Source organism: Epargyreus clarus, unplaced genomic scaffold (assembly GCF_041222505.1).
Source record: "Epargyreus clarus isolate Ecla_fem2 unplaced genomic scaffold, WU_Ecla_fem_2.2 ptg000010l, whole genome shotgun sequence".
NCBI lineage: Eukaryota > Metazoa > Arthropoda > Insecta > Lepidoptera > Hesperiidae > Epargyreus > Epargyreus clarus.
This window is the reverse complement of record NW_027332218.1, coordinates 8087148-8109349: the sequence shown is the minus strand read 5'-3', so window position 1 is coordinate 8109349 and position 22202 is coordinate 8087148. Positions and strand designations below refer to the sequence as shown.

Here is a 22202-nt window from a genome sequence, read left to right as displayed (position 1 = left end):
ACTCTAATGGGTATTATAAAAAATACTTTTCGTCAAGCATGAAATTCTCGCTTACATAATCTTTTACAAAATCTTATCTACAAACACTTTTACAAAATGATATGTGAACAAGGCATAACTAATCTCGTAATAGAGGACTTAAAACTGTTTGCACTGGGATGTTATTATAGGCACTGATTGTTTGTGATTTGAGCTCAGTAGATCACCTTAACAATAACACTTCAAGTAAATGCGCAGCAATTATGATTAATAGTTTAATTGTTTTATTAAGAGATAAATGAATTATCTGAAGAAGTTTTTAAACGTTACATAACTGGTACCTGTATGTGATGTTATGATATAATAGTATTACTATTAAAGATCAATGAACGATTTTAATACAGTTTACATGAAGAATTATTATATTTTCTACGTACACTATAGGTCCCTGCTATCAATGATTAATTGTGTATACCTTATATATAAAATTCTCATGTCACTATGTTAGTTACCGTACTCTTCCGAAACGGCTTTATCGATTTTTACCAAATTTATATGCATGCAAAGTAGGTATGAGAATCGACTACTATCTATTTTTTATTCCCCTAAGTGATAAGGGTTGTTCACCCTTAACATTTTTTTATTTATGTGGCAACACAGTGTTTGCCGGGTCAACTAGTCTTTCTATAATATACCTACCTATCTTTTAAATTCTACTAAAAACGATGGTACATCTTCAATCTAATATATGTTTTGAAGGTTTCCACCATAAACTGATACTACCTCATAACAGCAGTGTTGAGGTGTTCAGCTGTGATTCGGATCAATTTTAGGTTATAGGCGACCGATTTTTATGCTGTCAAATTGCCAATAATAACATGCCTAATCAGTGTGGTGTTTCTTTTCGCCTGAAATTCCGTATTCGGCAAGACTAAATGTGGTAAAATGAGATTTACCGATTTTTGATGATGAGGGTAGTGACACGGATTTTCAAGTTTAGTGGTTAATTACCTACATATGTCTATGAGCGGCAGTTGCCTTTTTTTAATAGTCTACACGAGCAAAGTCGGGAGCAACGGCTACTTAAAAATAATTCAATTTTGGATTATTTATCAAATACGACGATTAATCGGGTGCCGTTAAAATTCATTATACATAGTTTATAAAGAATTAAGATTTAAAAAATGCGAAATGCGAAGCGAAATGTGTACTATTCGAGCTTTAAGAATAAATAAATAAATGTCATTTAAACAGATGTTCTAACAGCTGTTCTAACATTTAGAATTACAATGAGATAAGTGACTTACGTTCTAGAAGAGGTTTAAGAAAATTATAAAAACAAAAAAAAAACAGACGCTTTAAAAATGTTCCTAGCTTATCTAAATCGTATAATTAAGACGAATCCAACGACACCTCTTACGTTGAAATCTGTTAAGCCGTTTGAGCTGCAGGCAATAATAAATTTATCGTATACTTGATTAATATTTAAATACATATTTGATAAATAATATTACGAAATTAAGAGAACACCTAAAAATATCTTACTTTTTTAACGATAATGGTTTTAAAAAACAACGATTAAGATTTAACGAGTATAATTATCAAATATATACGCAAACAGGTTTAACCACACATTCAATTAAGTTAAAAAGTTGAAATGTGGCGCAATATTTATATTCAATATTTCGACATTGCTTATAATAAAATTTCTCTAAATTACGTAGCTCATCAGTTTTAAAACAATGCAAATGTCTATGTAGCATTAATTATTGTTAATGTTTTAGTAACTTGTACTAATTTTAGTTGCTAAAAAATGATGTCGTCATACGATTTGATGACAGCGCGTATATAGCCGTTGTTGATGTAGATCAGTGTTTTTCAAAGTGTGAAATGACCACCTGAGGGGGCAAAGTCTCTACAGTACCCTTACCATGAGTTTTTTCCACACCAAAATTTCCAATCAGCGCCCCTAGCGGATTATATTGGAAACTTAGACTATAGAACTTGGAAATCGTATGGGACAATACGTAAACAAATACCAAAGCAGTCATATTTGTCAAAACGTAAAAACTCATGGTAAGGGTACAGAGCGTCCGCGTAGTCTCAGTACAAAAAACGACCAAAGAGATCTTTTTACATTTTTGCTAATATAAGAAAATGCTAATTAAACAACTGTTATTTAACCAACAAGTAATAATGAAAATATATAAACATTTTTATGGACTTTGTATAAATCATCATCAGCATGCATCAGTATTGAACAAAATTGCGCACAGTAACATAATATTCCATTTAGTAATGCGAACAATGTGAACATTAATTAATTACAACAAAAAATCCAAAAACCGATAGAATAAAATGTCCTCTACCAAATTGTTCAAATTGAAAAATGGCGTTCATTTATATGCAATCCCCATTAGTTTGTTAATAGCTAATCCACAATGTAGGCAATTTTGGGTAAAAATTCGTAAATAATAATGTAATATACATTATTACTTACGAATTTTACTTTTATTATGCATAGATTAGTAAAGATTACTCACTCCTAACAAGAAAATGTACCCAGTTATGATAATTGAAATAGTTGCGTAAAAAGGTTTTGCAACATCTCCGTGTTAAAATGTCCCTAAAATATTTGAAATAATTATTTATTTATTATGTAAATTACGCAGTATTCGTTATTTATTCGTAATTTTTCTCTAAATGTGTTTTTATTGGTCAAGAATTCAAAAAAAGAACTTACTAATAAGCCGTTTGTGGCTTTATTCAATTTCAAGGCGGCGAAGTATCTTTACTAATCTATGTTATTATGGAACATTTTATTTCAGTGGTGGGCGCCCCTCCCTAAAAGGAATTAGTTGACGAAAAAGTGTTGTTCTTTGGGACACCGTGAAATATTTCTACTGCGACGTGACGGCCGGTCGCGTTACATTGTTGTCCCTTACCATCAAAGGTGATCACTGCAAACAGCTACAAATTAAAGAAAACAATATTGACATTGTAAAAGATGTCACAAACATCTTAATATTCACATCGTTGAACTGTTTCGGTACTACCTCTGAATAACAATTCAGAGTTTAGATAGTTTTTAGCAAAAAAAGTCGATGCCGCACGGATAATCTTAGTGTCATGACATTTAATTATCCAAAATTCATACTTGTGTATGTATTATTAAGATTTTTTAGGGTTCCATACAAAAATAATGCGAACAGAACATTATTACTAAAAATATTTTGAAGGTGGCAGAATGCAAAGAAAGCAGTCCCATGAGCCTACGGCGGTGGATTCGGGAGAATCCAACTCCAGCGTCACGGGCTCGAGATGTCGTGTGTGCGTTCTGCACGCTCATCTTATGAGGGACACAATGAGATAGGCCCCTCCCTCTCGGGACGTGGCTGGCGTTAACACCAGCAACAGCCGACGTTGCCGGGCGGCGAAAGTAATGCTCACGCTCCTCATGACCCGGCATCGAGCGTACAGAGGAACGCCGCGGAGTTTTAGTCGGTAAGAGTCCGACATACCCCTTTTGCTCCCCGGGCAGAAGAGGATCCAAGAGGATTTTTCCGAGTTAACAAAAAACTTAATCAGTAGAAACTTAAAACCTTTACAAAATGTGTATGACACACGTTTAAAATAGTTTTTTAAACGTAAGTACGGGACCCTACATATGAGATTTCGACACGCCCTTAAATTGTCTAATGTCACGGCGTCTACGAAGTTGAAACACATTCATAAACTAAAAATGCACTTTAGATTAACATAATTATCTAGTTTACAACAACAAAAATTTTATTCAAATAGGTCATGTGGTGTCAATAACAATTTGGAAGAAAAATATTGGTCGTCACCTATTTATTGTTTTTAATTATGAATGTAATAATAATGTCTGTCTGCGTGTTTGCCATGATTTTCTTAAGTACAATACCCTGATTATTTTTTAGTTCATTTTATAGGGGATAAACATGATAGAACCGTTCTGGTAGTTTACAGTGGGTGTGTATGTACTGACGTCTGATGTATTACTGATGTATGTGTTCTCTAAATTTGTTAAAGCACTCCGTTCATCTTGACCTCAAGTAGATGAGTAGTATGAGTACTCTGATTTTTCAAATATGTGAGTATTAGATATCACTATTACTTGTTATAACGGTAAAGGAAAACTTCATGACCGTAAGGACGAAATCTACACGCCAATCTACAATCTAAGTTCTTTAAAGTTCTCAAAGGTTAGAAGTCTAATAAATCGCACTTGGCTTTTGCGATATCCTAGTGCTCAATCGGAGAGATGACCCGTGCCCATCGTTAGGACAGTAATGGGTTGACAAGGACGTTCAAACAACGAGCATGCGATTAATAGCAGTGCACATAGGTATAGTCTAGTCAACAATTGAAACACGTGGAAAATAGAGATAAAGCTCCTAAAATGAAAAGTATGAAATATGACAAATAGCTGTTTCAATTCAGAATAAAGTATCTATAAAAAACAATAATCTCAAGGATTTCTGCACATAAACAAAAAGTTTTTTAAACAAAATAAGATGTAAAAAAATTATTTTAATTTCATATTACATTTCTTGGAAAAAAATATAGCGTCAATTTTAGTGTTTTCAGAAATATAGAAAAAATGTGTAACAATCGAATAACATTTTGAAAAATAAACTTTAGAAAAATCTAAAGGGATTTTATTCATTCGACTGTTCGGATGACAGGATAATTTTTCCTAATTTTTAAATTTATAATTATAGTAAATACAAACTATGTAGAGACCTATATTCAGTGTTAAATTTAAGTTATACATGCATTTTCCTCTTCTTTCCGGATCTTCTTTTTACATCATTTAACTCATAGTCGTTTTTTATTTATTAACAAACAACTAAAGTAATTTTTATTAAATTTTGTTTTGTTAAAAGAAAATGCATTTTTATGTGATGAAAAATCCTTGTGATATTCTTTCTGTACGTCATTCTGAATAGAATGAGCCATCTCTCATATTTTAGGAGCGTTAACTCTATTTTTCACGTTTTTCAATTCGTTAACTAGACTAGTATACTACTACTATACTAGTAATATTGTAATATTACTTAAGTTTGAGATCACAAATTCCTAGAAGGACGATTACATTTGATCATATTTTTTAAGATATAGGAAAAATATGAAATGTTTGAGAATTGGTGTTTGGCATAAGATGCCACGATCACGATCAGTGATCATGTGGAAATATAATCAAAAATATTGAAAAATTTAAATACAATCAGGTTTCCAAAAATCTAGCTTAATTTATTCATGCACATATATATAAACAGTTTTTATGTCTTCCTTATTGGTAGTCTCAAGATTACCTGTGTTGTTTGATCATCACAAATGCATTTTTATAAGATTTGCAGTAGCAAACGTGCATTCAACCTGTTGGTGAACGGTGATGTTGAACGGAAGCCCCCAGTCTAAAAAGTTGATTATATTTTACAGAATTACCAATGTGTCATTGGGTTTCTTGGCGACGTATACGTATTTCAGCGATGGTTTCTTTTTCGCTGGTTTATACACATTACACAGATGGCTTGGTTCTAACGACCTTCTTTTTTAGCTTTTAGCACATTTTGTACACAGATATTCGGAAGCGTTACCAACTGTGTTTGGGGTGCCCTCAGGACCGGAGGCCCGGGGCATACCGCCCCCTCCTGCCCTACTCCCTGCTAGAGCTATAACGATCCCTGTTCTATTAATTTAGAATCCCTGTTCTAAATTAATAGAACAGGGATTCCACATGAAGTTGCTTAGTGAGGCGTTGGCCACTCCCAAGGGCCAAGATAAACGCTTGGTAGGTAAGTCAGTGTGCTCCGGTTATGTTCCGTTGGAGATCCCGGAGTTCTCCACCAAACGCTGAGGACGGCCACCGGAGGAGTTTTAGTGCGGTAAAAATTCCACATAATCCGTCGTCACTCCCATGGCGTCGGGTACCTTTTGAAGGTGGGATACCCTCATCAACAAAAAAAAGGTAAGTCAGTATTGTCCCTGTAGTTTAGGGACCAGAATAGGGCTACAGCTAAGGCTTACGACAGGCAGGGGATACCCTGTCGGTCGTAAGAGGCGACTAAAAGGGGGCTTCCGGGGTTGCGGCAACAGTGGGAGCTCGAACCGCCCAGCAAGCGACCCCGGAATGGACGGCGGTATGTGTGCTCGCATACCGTCGTACGCACAAGACGGTGTAGCGAGCGCCAAGCTCACCTGGGCGGAGCCCGACGGGCAACGCGCTAAGAGGACTCCGGTTGCGTTCTTTTGGAAATCCCGAAGCCCTCAACGCAGTGCGGAGGACGGCCACCGGGGGGGTTTAAGTGCGATAAGAATCCCACATAACCCTGCGTCGCTCCCACGGCATAGGGCACATTTTGAAGGTTTCCCTCGTAAACATATTAAAAATATCAAAGCTCTTACTAAAGATCGAAAGTTGACAATATCTAGTAGTCTCAAATTAGCTAAGGTGAATTTTTGGGAAGCAAAACATTACATAAACTGATTAGTAGGTAGTTGTATTGTATTGTAGGGGCATTGATCTCGCGTGATGTTATTGTAATATGACAATCCGTTCAATTTTAGGACACACATTTAATATGCGACCAAAACTGAATTAAATACGTACTGCATACCAATAATGATATCGGTCAATAACTACCAATTGAGATAATAGAACTTTTAACGATTGTTTTAAATCAACTACGAGTTATATAGGACGCTTGGGATTTGTAATCAGTATTTACAGTTGTGCGATATTAGAAGGACCGATACAGAGGAAGAAAGAATATCATTAACTCTCCATTATGTGAAAGTGGTAGAAGTAGGTGGTTCAACAACGGAACCACCGCTACACCTTCTTTTTTTTCGAGGACGAAATCTTCAAAAGGTACACGACGACGTGGGAGCGACGCCGGGTTATGTGGGATTTTAACCGCACTAAACCCCCCGGTGGCCGTCCTCAACGCTTGTTGGAGAACTCCGGGATCTCCGACGGAACACAACCGGAGCCCTGCAAGCGCGATGCCCGATCGGGCTCTACCCTGGGGAGCAGTTTTCGCTCCACCCACACCATGTAGTGTTTACGACGGTATGCGACCACACATACCGCCGTCCTTCCCGGGGTCGCTTACTGGACGATTCGAGCTCCCACTCTTGCCGCCCGCAAGCCTGAAAGCCACTTTTTAGTCGCCTCTTGCGACAGGCAGGGGATACCGTAGCCCTATTCTACTCCCGGAACTATAGGGACAACCACCGCCACGCCGACTTCTTCGAAATAACAGTAGTGTTAAGAGCTGCTGTATTGTGGTTTTAAGGGTTTGGTAAGTGACACATACTCATCCAAGGCATTCCTGGTTAGGCCTCAGGGGTATAGGCGTATTTGTGGGCGACCTCAGATAAGAATCTAATCTTACCTGGGGTTGATTACAGATCTCCATGGGCGACAGTAGCCACTCACCATCAGGTGGACTGCATGCTCGTCTGCTATTCCCATATTATAAAAAAATATAAATGTTTAGTGACGTTCTATTTCAGCGTTAAGATTGATAATTAAGCTACTTAATGGATTCCTTAAATATTCTTTTAATTTTTAGAAGATTAACATTTTAAATCCCTAATGACACTCATATTTTTATTGTCAACTTTAGATTATAATCAGCCTTCTGAATAAAGCAATTATAATTATATAAATTTATAATTTTAAGCTACAACTACTAATTTGTCTTTAGGATTTATAAGCCTTGGTATAATTTAATGATATATATTTTTGTAACAAAAAGAGGCTTGGTAATAGGGTTACGTTTTAACCCTTTGGGTACGGAACCCTAAAAATCATAAAGAAATATAGAAGTATGTTTCAACTCAATACCTTTAAATATGTAACATGATAATGTTTGCATATTCGTGTATTGCACCGTTGGCGGGTGTAATTTCAAACCGTCGTACGAGTACATATTGATAACCGATCAACGCTGACTTACGTGATCTGACATAACTTTAAATAACGGTGAAGTCAATCAGGTAGATTCCACGAAATATATTAATTATATATTTCGTAGAAGCGACCTGAATGGCTTTATTAATTTAAATAAATATTTGACCAAAATTTAATCTGAGAGCTCTTATCCAAAGCCGGGGATGCATTGGCGACTCCTCTGGTGTTGCAAATGTAGGCGGCGTTCACTACTTTGCATCAGGTGGCAAGTCTGCGTAATCGTTAGGTTAAACAATTAAATCTAAACATGATTTATATGAACGACGCCTTCAGATATTTTAACTTCAAAAATTACAATTTTTCAGAATTGGCTACTCACCAGTTTTTGTCCATTTGGGCCGCTGGGCGTACCACAGTATGAGGCATAGATAAAATATACGCTCAGAAGCATTACCCTCACCAGCCGCATAAAAATATCTTATGTATAAAATTCTCGTGTCACAATGTTAGTTACCGTACTCCTCCGAAACGGCTTTACCGATTTTCACCAAATTTTATATGCATATTCAGTAGGTCTGAGAATCGGTTACTATCTATTTTTCATACCCCTAAGTGATAAGGGTTGTTCACCCTTAACATTTTTTTCATTTATATGGCACAACGTTTGCCGCGTTAGTAACGTTATAAAAGTACAACGACGAGATTTCCCCCTAAATTTTCCATATAATTTAAAATTAAGCAATCGGTCAATTTTATTAATAAAAAATCTGAGAAACGAGACATTCAACCAGTACCCTGAGTATGCGGTTTTACGTTTTTACAAATTGACTGTTTTTGTATTATTGTTCACATATTTGCCCATACTTTTCCAATCAGCGCCCCTAGCGGACTGTATCAGAACTGATTGGAAATGTATGGGAAATACGTAAACAAATACAAAAACAGTCATTTTTGTAAAAACGTAAAAACTCGTACTAAGGGTACAGATAATCGATCAGTTGTCAATTAGTTGTTATAGTAATAGACAAATTAAATCAATATCACAGCTAATTATTTTTGATCAATAATTCTATAAGTTTCCTGACTTTATACAAGAAAAAGATAGATTTGACTTATTCGTTCAGACATGTGTGTTACATAATATGACTTTACAGGCTCACCGCGTATTGGTTACTATCGTGTCATAGCTGCGTCGGCAACCATATTGTCGTTGGAGCTACTGAGCAGTTGCTTAATCTTATCATTCGAGCGTTCGATTTGGTTTGTGAGCTACCAACGAGCAATACATGTTTAATTAACGATATTAAAAAAATGTCAACAGTCTACGCGTCTGCAAGATGCAAGAGCTACTAAATACTCGCTGAGGAGCTACTGTTCAGTTAACGAAAACTTATCCATTAATAACCGTTTTTAATAACCAATCTATCCAAATTTTGTCATTTTACAAAAAGATCGAAATTAAACAATTTTTAGTAGGAAGAAATTATTAAATGTCAATCTTTGACAGGCAAAACATTGACAGATGGGTTATTAATAACGGACATTAAGCTACCAGTTGCTCAAGCGATAGCGACCAATGTGCGGTTAACTTTAATGTGAATATAAACAAACAGAGATCAGCGTAGCATTAAGAGTATATGATTACTTTATATAATGTTATTTGTTATGTAATAATGTGAACCTTGTTACAGAGCCGTAGACCTTCGGTCAGTTTAGCTTCCGTCACACATGTTGGCATTAAATACGTAATGGTTATAGTAGCATGCAGTGATAGCCTAGTGGTTAAGAAACTCGGCCTCTTAATCGAGGGGTCCGAGGTTGAAAAACCTCGCACGCACCTCTGATTTTTTAAAGTTACGTGCGTATTAGAAATTAATTATCACTTGCTTAAACGGTGAAGGAAGACATCGTGAGGAAACCTGCATACCTGTGAGATTTATAAAAATAAATGTCAAAGGTATTTAAGTCCACCAATACGCACTTGGCCAGCGCGATGGACTATGGCCTAATCCTTCTCATTATGAGAGGAGACCCGTGCCCAGCAGGGGGACAGTGATGGGTTGATGAGGGACAGTGATGGGATGATATGGTAGCATGCAGTGATAGCCTAGTGGTTAAGAAACTCGGCCTCTTGATCGAGGGGTCCGATGTTAAAATCCCGGGCCCTTACCTCTGATTTTTTAAATTTATGTGCGTATTAGAAATTATTTAGCACTTGTTTAAACGGTGAAGGAAAACATCGTGAGGAAACCTGCATACCTGAAAAATCTAAAAAAAAAAGTTTTTCAAAGGTATGTAAAGTCTACCAACACGCACTTGGCTAGCGCGGCAGATAATGACCTAATCCTTCTCGTTCTGAGAAATACCTATGCCCAGCAGTGGTGGGACAGTAATGGGTTGATGATAATGATGATGGTTATGGTCGAGACCGGTACGGGGCTCACCCGTGCGTAGAACTAGAAACGGGATAAAAGAATCAACGTCGATACATTTTGCTTGCAATACGAATTCAAATCCCTCATCCATGCCAAGTGGGATAATGGATTTTTTATAGTATAGAAGTGGCAGACGAGCATGCATGAGTCCACCTGTTGGTAAGTGGCTACTGCCGCCCATGGACATCTGTAATCAACCCCAGATAGGATTAGACATTCATACCTGAGGTCGGACTCAGATGCGCCGCTACCCCTGAGGACTAAGCTGGAACGCCTCGGGAAAGTCTGTCTCCCTTACCACTCCCTTCAAACCGGAACACAGCAGCCCCTAACACTGCTGTTATAAGGTAGAAATAGGTGTGGCGGTGGTGCCGCCGGAGTCGAGCCACAGAGGGTTCTACCAACTTCAAAACCACCTGCTTATTTGAGGTTGGCTAAAAATACGCTTCGTATAAGTATGCCTCCCTTACTACTTCATCCCCGCAACACACTAACGCTTAACAGTGCTTTTTAGGCAGGAATAGGTTTGACAAAAGTGCCTTTGGAGTCGAACTACAAATAATTATACCACCTTAACGCATATCCCTCATACGAGCCAAGAAGTGGGACAAAAGGTGGGATAAACGGACTAATACAGAATTGAAATGTTGACTCATAATTTTAACAAAGTTACTTTTCCCACTTTCTTTCACCCGTATTAAGTGGCGTATATAATGGGAGTAAAATTTCGAGTTGTTCGTGATTCATTATTAACATTCCAGTGTCAGTGATGTTACGTAGAACAAGTCTCTTAACTGCATTTGAAATGTAATTGGATTACATCTCATTTCTGGTCACGGGATAAGATAATGGTTTGGTCATTATTATGAAACTTGCATGTTAAAAAACAAGTTCGGCCCACAAATGTTTTGTGACCTTCACCATGAAATTTGAACTTTACATTGAATGTAGAAGTCCCTTCTCGAAATAACTAGATGCTCAATTAATTAGTTAGTTATATTTTATTTATCATAATATTTTAAAATAATAATGGAACATGCAAAGTTCCCTTTGTAAGTTAAAAACCAATCATAATTTCATTCTTATTATTTACTAGCTGACCGGCAAACTTTATACCGCCTAAAATCTATTATCCATGAGTAACATAGGCTATATTTTATATGAAATGAAATATATTTCATATAAAATATAGCCTATGTTATTCATGGATAATGTAGCTTTCGAATGGTGAAAGAATTTTTAAAATTGGTCCAGTAGTTTTTGAGCCTATTCATTACAATCAAACAAACAAAGTTTTTCTCTTTATAATATTAGTATAGATAAACATGTGCTTATATAGAGATTCTACTTGGGTTCAATTTTCATTTAGGATTTATCTTATTGTTTCTTGTATTGTAAACCTTTAAAAGTAAGAAATAAACATTTCGACCGCGAAGATAAAATTGTAAAATTAGGTGCAATAGGGAGTTTGATGACCGTTGTATCGTTGGGGTTCTTTATTTTTGGGGTTATTTTGGGATCGAAATGGACACTTGGGACCAATTGAATCGTGGGGACCAGCTTTACTAAAAGCATTAAATCTGCAATTTTTATCTGCATTTTAATTTAAGCTTCTTATGTAGGTATATTTATAGAAATATAAAATGTATGGATTTTACAAAATATAGTACTTTCTATGTTTGTATGGTAAATTGCATTTTAAAGCCAAAAGATGATTTTGTCGCTATAAATATTTACAGAAGATTTAGTATGAGTTTTCAAATGATTAATAGAATTGAGAACTCGACAGCTCGATTGTCCATAAAATATACATACACCAATATATATAATATGTACTTTTTGCACGTAATTAGCGCTCCATATATATTACAAAGCACCATTATAGAGTTTTGATAATTAGAAAACATTTTAAAATGACATCTTACAAGGCAATGACATTTAACTAATTGATGGGAAAAAATGGCGCGAGTGAGAATTGTTTTAGTAATTTAGTAATTTTTTAGTAATTTTTTTTTAGTAATTTCAATCGCATTCGTTTTGTGACACAATAAAAAAAATCCTGGTAATGTTTACAAATAGAAAATGTCATGTCTCTCCTTGATCTGTTGGATTAAAACTATTAATGTTGCATGGACAAATTAAGAATAATATTTTATCATAATTAATACATTAGTTGACTACTTGACGTATTCTTATTGATACTCTTGACATAATGATCAATGATTATCTTAGCGATATTAATGCTGAAGTTTTTTTTTTTTTTATAATATAGGAGTAGCAGACGAGCATGCAGTCCACCTGATGGTAAGTGGCTACTGCCGCCCATGGACATGTGTAATCAACCCCAGATAGGATTAGATATTCCTACCTAAGTTCGGCCACAGATGCGCTGCTACCCCTGAGGACTAAGCTGGAACGCCTCGGAAAAGTCTGTCTCCCTTACCACACCCTTCAAACCGGAACACAGCAGCGCTTAGCACTGCTGTTATTAGGTAGAAATAGGTGTGGCGGTGGTGCCGCCGGAGTCGAACCACAACGGGTTCTACCACCTTCAAACTTTCAAGTGTGAATCTTATATCACAATCAAGAACTAGGGTTACCAACTTTTCAACATTTCCCCGTCGTAAGACTTGCATGTTCTCTTTACCACCATTCCCAATAAAAAAAACGATAAACCTATTCAGGTATAGGGATTTTCTTTTTTTAAAATTCCGCGTTCCTCCGATCCCCATTGTGCCACTCAGGTTAAGGCAATATTTCAAATAATAATTTTATTTTTGTAAATAGAATTGAAAATTGTCGTTTTTTTATTAATAGGAATATTTATCTATTTATAATATTATGATTTTATTTATTCTATAATTAACATCTGCTGGCATTTTCTCTATCCGCCTAGGGATAACTGGCAGAGTACCCAATTAACAAACTAAAACAAGTCTACATTACGTACCTCTTAGACTTATTACAATATTAAAAATATTTACTATTGATATGAAATGAATTAGAAATAGGTAGTATTAATAAAAGTTGTATTAGATAATATTATTATGTCATACGTGATTAACACCAATTAAGAGAACGTCAAACATGTATTTATTATCCGGAATCGTAATTAATACCTGTCAAAAGAATTAATTAATCTAGAGCTCTATACTGATTTTTAATTATTTTGTAAAAAAATTGATAGCGATCAGAATGCTGTCTATTAATTGCGCAAAAAGTACAAATTAATTAGTAATATTCTTATTTCCTTTTGTACTTTTTCTAGGAGTGTCATATTATAGCGATAAGACCGCCTTTTTGTATGCTGTCATATATCTTATATATAAAATTCTCGTGTCACAATGTTAGTTACCGTACTCCCCCGAAACGGATTTACCGATTTTCACCAAATTTTATATGCACATTCAGTAGGTCTGAGAATCGGCTACTATCTATTTTTCATACCCCTAAGTGGTAAGGGTTGTTCATCCTTAACATTTTTTTATTTATATGGCAACACAACGTTTGCCGGGTCGGCTAGTTGTTTTATATGTTTCTTATATTTGGTGTAAATAATATGTTGTTGTTGTTATTGCTGTTGTTAGTATTGCTGTTGTTGTTGTTGTTAGTATAATAATTGTATAGGAATACTAGTCTATAAATTTATACTACAACTAAGTTACCTTTACTATAAACATAGAATAGACATAATAAATTAATACAAATTTCTATCATCAACAACCCATAACTGTCCCACTGCTGGGCACGGGTCTCCTCTCATAATGAGAAGGATTAGGACATACTCCACCGCGCTGGCCAAGTGCGTATTGTAGACTTCACATACCTTGGAGTTTTTTTTTAAATCTCTTAGGTATGCAGGTTTCTTCACGATGTTTCCCTTCCTCGTTTAATAAGTGATAATTAATTTCTAAAATGTTTATATCTTTCGTTTGTATATTTTTCTATTATTCGTTTGGGGTAAGAGATTGTTTGTACAACTTACGTTACAACCAAACTTACGTTAGGATTTACGTTTAGGATTACGTTTGGACAAACTTACGTTAGGATTTATCTCCAAAACCACTGGTACGATTTTAATACGGTTTTCAGTGATGGGTTTTGATTTGATTGGTGCATGTTCTTAGATCGTAGTTACGGTAACAAATAACTAGGGGGCGCAATTAAAATGCAATTAGGTGTTACGGTAACATCACCAGGGGGAGCAAATAAATGCAATATAAAAGAAGATTTCCGGTCTTACAATATAAAACACTTGTTAATCTTGACTTTATTGATAAACAACAAAAAGTATTTTGTGATAAAATGTTGTAAGTGATAAAAAACCCTTTTATTTAGGTTTGAGTTCAAATTCTGATAACAGAAACTGAAAAAAATATTCTTAAATGGCCAATGAACCATGAACGGCTAATGAACTCATATGGCATCTCAAGGTATCCCAAAAAGTACTGATGTCGTTCACACAGGGTTGAAGGTTAAACTAAGGACACATTTAGGGATACGCTAATTCATACTCACAACAGGTGATTAAATAAAAATATGGCCAAGTGCGAGTCGAATTCGCACACGGAGGGTTCCGTACCACCAAGTTTTCATTTATTTTTTATTTTTAGAATTTATTATCATATCAGTTATAGAATTAAATACATTGTGAAAATTTCAACTGTAACGGTTCAATACATAAAGCAAAACATATTTAGTTCAAAAAACTAAAAACACGCTTTTATGATAAACTCAACTAAAAAAGAGAAACATCGATATACTACTAATAAAGACGTTATTAGTAGTATATCGATGAGTAGAAAATAATTTTCAATCTAGGAATCAAATAAGAAACACTAAATAGTATAATTGTGAAATAATTGGCCAAGTGCGAGTCGAACTCGCACGCGGAGGGTTCCGTACCACGTATTTATTTTTATTTTTAGTATTTTTTATCATAGTAGGAAGTAGCTTCATTAGTAGGTATATGCATTTTTAAAATATAAAGTGGTGAATATTAACTACATTTCGCCAATATTAGATCCATTTTCCTGCTCTCTCTAAATATATAACAATTACATCATCATCATCATCAACCCATAATTAGCCCACAGCTGGGCACGGGTCTCTCAGAGTGAGAAGGATTAGGCCGTAGTCTCTACCGCGCTTGCCAAGTGCGTATTGGTAGACTTAGACACGCTGTTTACATCGTTATCTAATTAAATATATTGAGCGCCGACTTCACAAATATGTACTAAACCAACATTTATTTCAATTATTTTTTACTTTGTAGTGACATAGAAGTCGGTTGTATTTTTTGTTAAAATTTTTTTTTGGTAGTTAACGCCATCTAGCGACTTAGTGGAAAGCTTCGTAGATCGATACATTATCAGTTGGACAACTAGTTATGATTTAATCCGCACCCACAGACCTATATCTAAATAGATCCCGCATGTGTACGTATTAGCGTGGCTAAAACTCGGGTTAAAGGAGGTGGATTCAACTCACTTCGATGAAATGTCATTTAGTCCGAAAGTAACATTTGTTGTCATCGGATGTCAATTGACAGCAATAAACATGCCGAATTGCGCTATAATAAATTGTGTAAATTCTTCTTCTTCTACAAGTAAATTCTTCTACAAGTAAAAGTAGCCGCGATAAAGAAAATATTTCCTTTCATACGTAAGTAACGTTTTTCTTAAAATATGTATTATTTATTTTATAATTAATTATTTAAAACTTGTTGTGGTTTTACAATGACAATTAGTTACCGAGTGTGTTTTATCAAATTATTAATCCATTGCAAATTTTGGTTACAAAGTTGTAAAGCATCTGTATTAAAACACGCAATGAAAAGTAAAACGATCGATATTTCATCTTGTTGCTTAAAGATGATTGTCATTGGTTATTTCAAAATGAGTACCTGGGGTTGTACATGCCAGTTTCTTGTTCTCGATTATTTAATCGATTCTCGAAATGGATGAATAATAATGTTGTCTTAATAAATATTTTGTAACATATTTTTTTTTATTCTAATCATGTTAATGTTTTTTGTTCTTTTTTTAATATTTACCATTAAATTTACAGGTTTCCATTGCGATTGCGAGTGCGCCTACGCACCATCGCCATAATCAAATAACGATATGTTTACAACTTTCTATGAGAACTATGTATATAAAACAGTGTAAGATACCTTAATGTAGCAAGTGTTTTTATTTATCATTTTATGTATTTGTTCTTATGTTAAAAATGAAGCAACATAAGTTTTTCTAGGTCTATTATCCATTTATAATACGGCATATACACGGGGTCTACTGAAGTCGAAGGACTTCAATTGGCCCCATGCTGAGACTATTTTAACACCAGAATTTAATAAATGTTTAAGCAATATTTATTTTGTATTAAATCTTTTTCCGTAGACATCTTGTTTTATTTTGTTGACTAAATTTATGGACGACACGGTAGATTTTGATAATGATGATTCGGCGACTTTTTTACCAAAACATTCGCAGAGCACTAGTAAAATAAATCTAGACGATCGATTTCTCGAAAATCTATCTTCGATTTTTCGATTTCAAAATCGATTTTTATAGCAGAAGCGAATCGACTTTTGAAACGATTTTCTCTCTGACGGAGAATTAACAATGCACATCTCTAAATCTTTCTTGACAAGTGTCAGTCGATCGGATTAAAGTGGCACGCTTGGTTTTCATACAAATGAAGGTACATGTGTCATCTATTTAGATATAGGTCTGTGTCCGCACCACATAGCCGCGGCGCTACCTACCTCAAATACCGCCTCTAATATCGTCTCAATGGAATAAAATGATTAAAATCGTGTATAGTCGTATAAAATTGGAGAATCGATTCTTTGAGCCTCGATTTTTTTATTTATTGATTTATTACCTCGATTCGAATCGATTTAAGAATCTTTTTTTTTCGGAAAGAGTTGCATCATGGTTGCATCCCTATTCTACGAGTACGCATTGACCTTCAGTCTCATTCATAATATACACAACCGAGTTACCCGATCAAAAGTACGTTATGAATGGTACGTTGCAAATGGTCGTTGTTTTTTTACGATAATAATATAATAAAATTATAATAAAAAAGATATTATATATAAAATAGTAATGCAATTGATTTAAGATCAATGCACATTTTCCAATGTTTATATTGACTTTATTTCGTTATCACATTTTAATTTTCTAACATAAACTTTGTTTATGGTAGAATATCATAGATATATAATACGTCAGTAGGATAATATATCTATGTAGAATATTAAAATATGATAATGACAACATTTTAACGTTTCGTAGTCATGTTTTTCGTGATCGTCGTGTTTGAACTGGAATGCTTTCTTATTTTTATAGGGCGTTTGTTAAAATGTGTGTAATTCTTAAAGGTTTAGTTTGTTGTTAATTTTTGTCACTACTCAGATTATACGTGTGCAGTGTGCGTTGACAACCTGATATAGTTGAACACAGAAGGCACAGATGGCGTTACAGGTAAGGTCGGAGCGTTGTTTTCGTGTTTTGGACCCCCATTTATAATCAACTTTGTTTTATTTTTAGTATTTGTTGTTATAGGTGCCAACTATATATATACATTGTCAAAATTTCAAGTGTCTATCTATTACGGTTTAAGCGGTAGAGCCCTGTGACAGACGGACAGACAGCGGAGTCTTAGTAATAGGGTTCCGTTTTTACCCTTTGGGTACGGAACCCTAAAAAGCGTGGGGTGCTCCACTTATCAGTTTTCGAAAAGCACCCCACACTTTTTCCACAATTATACTATTTACTGTTCCTTAATTGATTCCTAGATTGAAAATTATTTTCTACTTTTAGTTGAGTTTATCATAACAGCGTGTTTTTTAGTTTTTTGAACTATATTTATTTTATTAATTTTTAGTATTTGTTGTTATAGCGACCATCATTATGCAGCGTCTGTAAAAAATCAAGTGTCTATCTATTACGGTTTAAGAGATAAAGCCCTGTTACTCACGAACAGACAGCGGAGGGTTTCGTTTTACCCTTTGATTACGGAATCCTAAAAATCATTCTACAAGATGGCATTAAATATATGTTTCAGTACATTTGAGTTATAGGGAAATAACATTATTATTTTTCAAAGCTAAAAATCAATCTAGTAACATTGCGTAAACTTTCTCTAAGGCACTTTCTCTCGCCTCGAAAATCGTTAATCCTGAGAATGTTGATAAGGACAATGGTACAAAATTATTAAAATCGTGTATTGTCATCGGTTTTTGATAATTCTTTAAAATTTTGAATTAAACTGAACGTTCAAAGTGGATAGAAATCGGGTTCAAAGATTCCGTTACTCTGTTACATACATACATACAACCCAAGCTAATAAAAGCGTGTTAAAAATGCCGAAAATAGCGGTTTCTTGTATGGCGACCCCCATTTATCTTCAAGCTATTTTTTTATATTTTTAATATTTGTTGTAATACAGCCACCGTTATACATACTGTGTATTAATTTCAAGTGTCTATCTATTACGGTTTAAGAGATAGAGCTCTGTGACAGACAGTGTACGGGCAGACGGACCGACGGGCATGTAGCGGTTATTATTAATATGGTTCCGTTTACCCTTTGGATATAGAACCCTAAACACATGTAAATTCTTAATTTATAACAGAAATAAAGTCTTGAGAAAGTCGTAAAATATCACCCAAGAAATCTCGAAGTAAGTCATGAAGCGCGGTGTTTTTATCAAAATTATTTGGCTTTATGATCGAATTACCATTTGTGAGCAATGTTTTCTTGGACTCAGTGTTTAGCAGTAATGTATATTAATGTAACGTTTATTTAAATTTAAGTAATGGGTAATTCTGTCAAAAACTAAACATGTAATTGAAGGTGGTGGAAACCTTTTTATTCCGAAAGTACCACCGCCACACCTATTTCTTCGTAATAAAAGCAATGTTGAACCCTGTTCTGATTTTGAAGGAAGGTAAAGTACTTATACGAGTTCCAATGAATTTCAGTTTAGTCCTCAGGAGTAGCACCGCCTCTGAGGCTGACCTCAGGTAGGACCTCTAATTTTAAGTGGCCAATTACCATCAGGTAGTCTGCTTGTGTTCGCTCGTGGACTTCTATATTATAAAAAGAAACATATATCTTTTTTATCACCCATAATGGTTCATAACCATCAGCTTTTATATGCCTATAACTATTTAATACACAATAAATCATATTTATATAAGTTCTACCGCATTCAAACTATGGGGATCGGATTAACAGCTATTAAATCATTGTTAAAATTATAATTATATGTTAAATATGGAAATAATGTTTGAATAATAGCTAGCAATAAATATAGCGTATTGTTTAACATGACAGTTTAAATGTTAAAACTTTTCGCGCCTACGTCATAAAATATTAAACAAAGTTTTAAAATAAAATGAAGAAGTAGCTATCATCTATCGTGATAATTATTAATAATTCGTACCTTAAAAAATAACTTGTGCAAAATTCTCTATTTCTAAAATTTAGGGTTCAGTTATATTAGCATAAATATGGATACATATATACCTGAATTTGTTCCAACGTATTAAGGACCTAGGACCTCTAAACATAGAAAGTATTAAAGTTACAAAAATAAAAGAAGTTAAAAATGAAAAAGGTCACTATACAAGTAACTAGAAGCTATCGGCGATTTTCGTTTTATATATTCACCCGTTAAAGCTACACTTAAAATTTTTACAATACTCATATTTTAACTGCTATGATAATTAATACCAAACATACTATTTTTTAAACATTATACAATTATAAGACTCGAATAAAAAAATCATGATGATACGGAAACTCTTTGTGTAATTTCGACTCGCACTTGGCAGATTCTCTAATAGTGCTTGTAGTATTAATATTAGTGGTATAATAATTTCCAGATTATAGACGTCACGGATGACAATACCTAAATATTATTTATTTGCCTAGATTTAAGATGAGACTTGTTTTTGACAAATTTCAAAACATTGTGTAATCACTATAAAAACACAGTTTGCAACTAATCCATAGATTAGTAAAGATACTTCACCGCCTTGAAATTGAATGAAGCCACTAATGTCTTATTAGTAAATTCTTTTTTTGAATTCTTGACAAATAAAAACATTTTTAGAGAAAATTTACGAATAAGTAACTAATACTGCGTAATTTACATAATAAATAAATAAGTATTTCAAATATTTTAGGGACATTTTAGCACGGAGACTTGGCAAAACTTTTTTACGCAACTATTTCTATTCTCAAAACTGGGTAGATTTTCTTGTTAGGAGTGAGTAATCTTTACTAATCTATGAACTAACCATATACAAGTTTTATGGATGGGGGCCGCATGGATGGATAAAGTTTGCCAACAATATGAATTTTTGATTAGTTGAGAATACCGTATTCACAATATTATTGTTATCAACACATTCATCTTCAATTATTACTCAAATTTCTATATAACATTTCTGTTTTAATTAAACTTGTCTAAAAAGCGACACCGAAAGGTAAATAAATATGTTTTTATCCGATGCTAACATAACAAAGCAAATAAATTGTATATTTCATCTCCATAATAACTTTAGAAAATAAATATAAGAAGAAAATTTAGCAATTTAAAGTAGATTAGTAAGTAATGTAAGTTATTGTCAAAGGTAATTGTAGAAATATTACGAAAAAATTTAATTATTCAAGCTAATTATTTCCGTTAAAAACTTACAAGAGTGCCAAAATTTCATACAAACAGTGCCTAAAACATCCAGTTTAATACGTAAACACAGTACCCGATTTTCAAAACACTCGCGGTTTCAACGTGTCTTTCAAAGCGTACGGCGTAAGGTCGCTCCCGGTAGAGCGTCGTACTGCGATGATTAGTTTGGACTGATTCTCGACCACTCCGATTACGCTATGCTGCGACCGCTGAACTTTTCATTCAAACTAGCCGGCTTAGAAGGACATTCATGTAAAATTATAACTTTAACACGTTTTTATTAACGTCAGGTTTTGTCTGTGTGGAATTTTGTAATTAATCTTACACTGTCTTCCTCGTGAGTTTGAGATCTAAAATTTTAAATAAATCTCAGATTCGTATTGCAATAAAACTAATAAAATTATAATAACGAAAAGATGAAAAATGCACTTCTAGGAGAAAAAATAAAAAGCATTATTCACTTTTTTTTTATAACAGACTAAAATTCGTGCGGCGCATTCCATGCAAAACGACTACTAGAGTCTATTACTAGAAAACCTAGATAGGTTAAATATGCCTTTCACATTCACACCATTTGCAGTAGGTTTTTTCTTTATAATATAGCAGATGAGCATATAGTCCACTTGATGGTAAGTGGCTACTGCCGCCCATGGATATCTGTAATCAACCCCAGATGGGATTAAATATTCCTACCCGAGGTCAGCTACAATTGCTCCGCTACCCCTGAGGACTTCGGAAAAGTATGTCTCCTTTACCACACTCTTCAAACCAGAACACAGCAACCATACATATGTGTGGCGGTGGTGCCACATGTATTTCTATATATGAAGTGGTTGTATAGATAATATATTGGTTGATAAACTATATGCTTTATATCTATCTACCGAATGCGCCTCACGTATTTTGTTGTTTATTTTTAATTTTAGCTATAGTGGTATATAATTGTTTTCCTGAAATAATTTATTTTTATTCGCACGCGCTGTCCAGTGTAAACAACTTATTTATTAGGTGAACGCACGACTATCTGAAGACATTATTTTGAATTGTTTTTTATATCCAATTACGTTTACTATAAATATTTTATTACATAATAACATAATCGTAAATTCTATTAATGCCCTGTGTACATCTAG

At 34.3% G+C, this 22202-nt stretch overlaps 1 protein-coding gene across 1 annotated transcript in view; it reads right to left on the bottom strand.

Annotated features, from left to right (window-relative positions):
- LOC140745482 (facilitated trehalose transporter Tret1) overlaps nucleotides 1–21249 on the bottom strand; it is a 42762-nt gene extending 21513 nt beyond the window's left edge. Inside the window, exon 1 of the mRNA XM_073077363.1 lies at nucleotides 21143–21249. The gene's annotated coding sequence lies outside the window, so the exon portion shown is untranslated. The remainder of the gene's footprint in view (nucleotides 1–21142) is intronic.
- Between the last annotated feature and the right edge of the window lie 953 nt (nucleotides 21250–22202).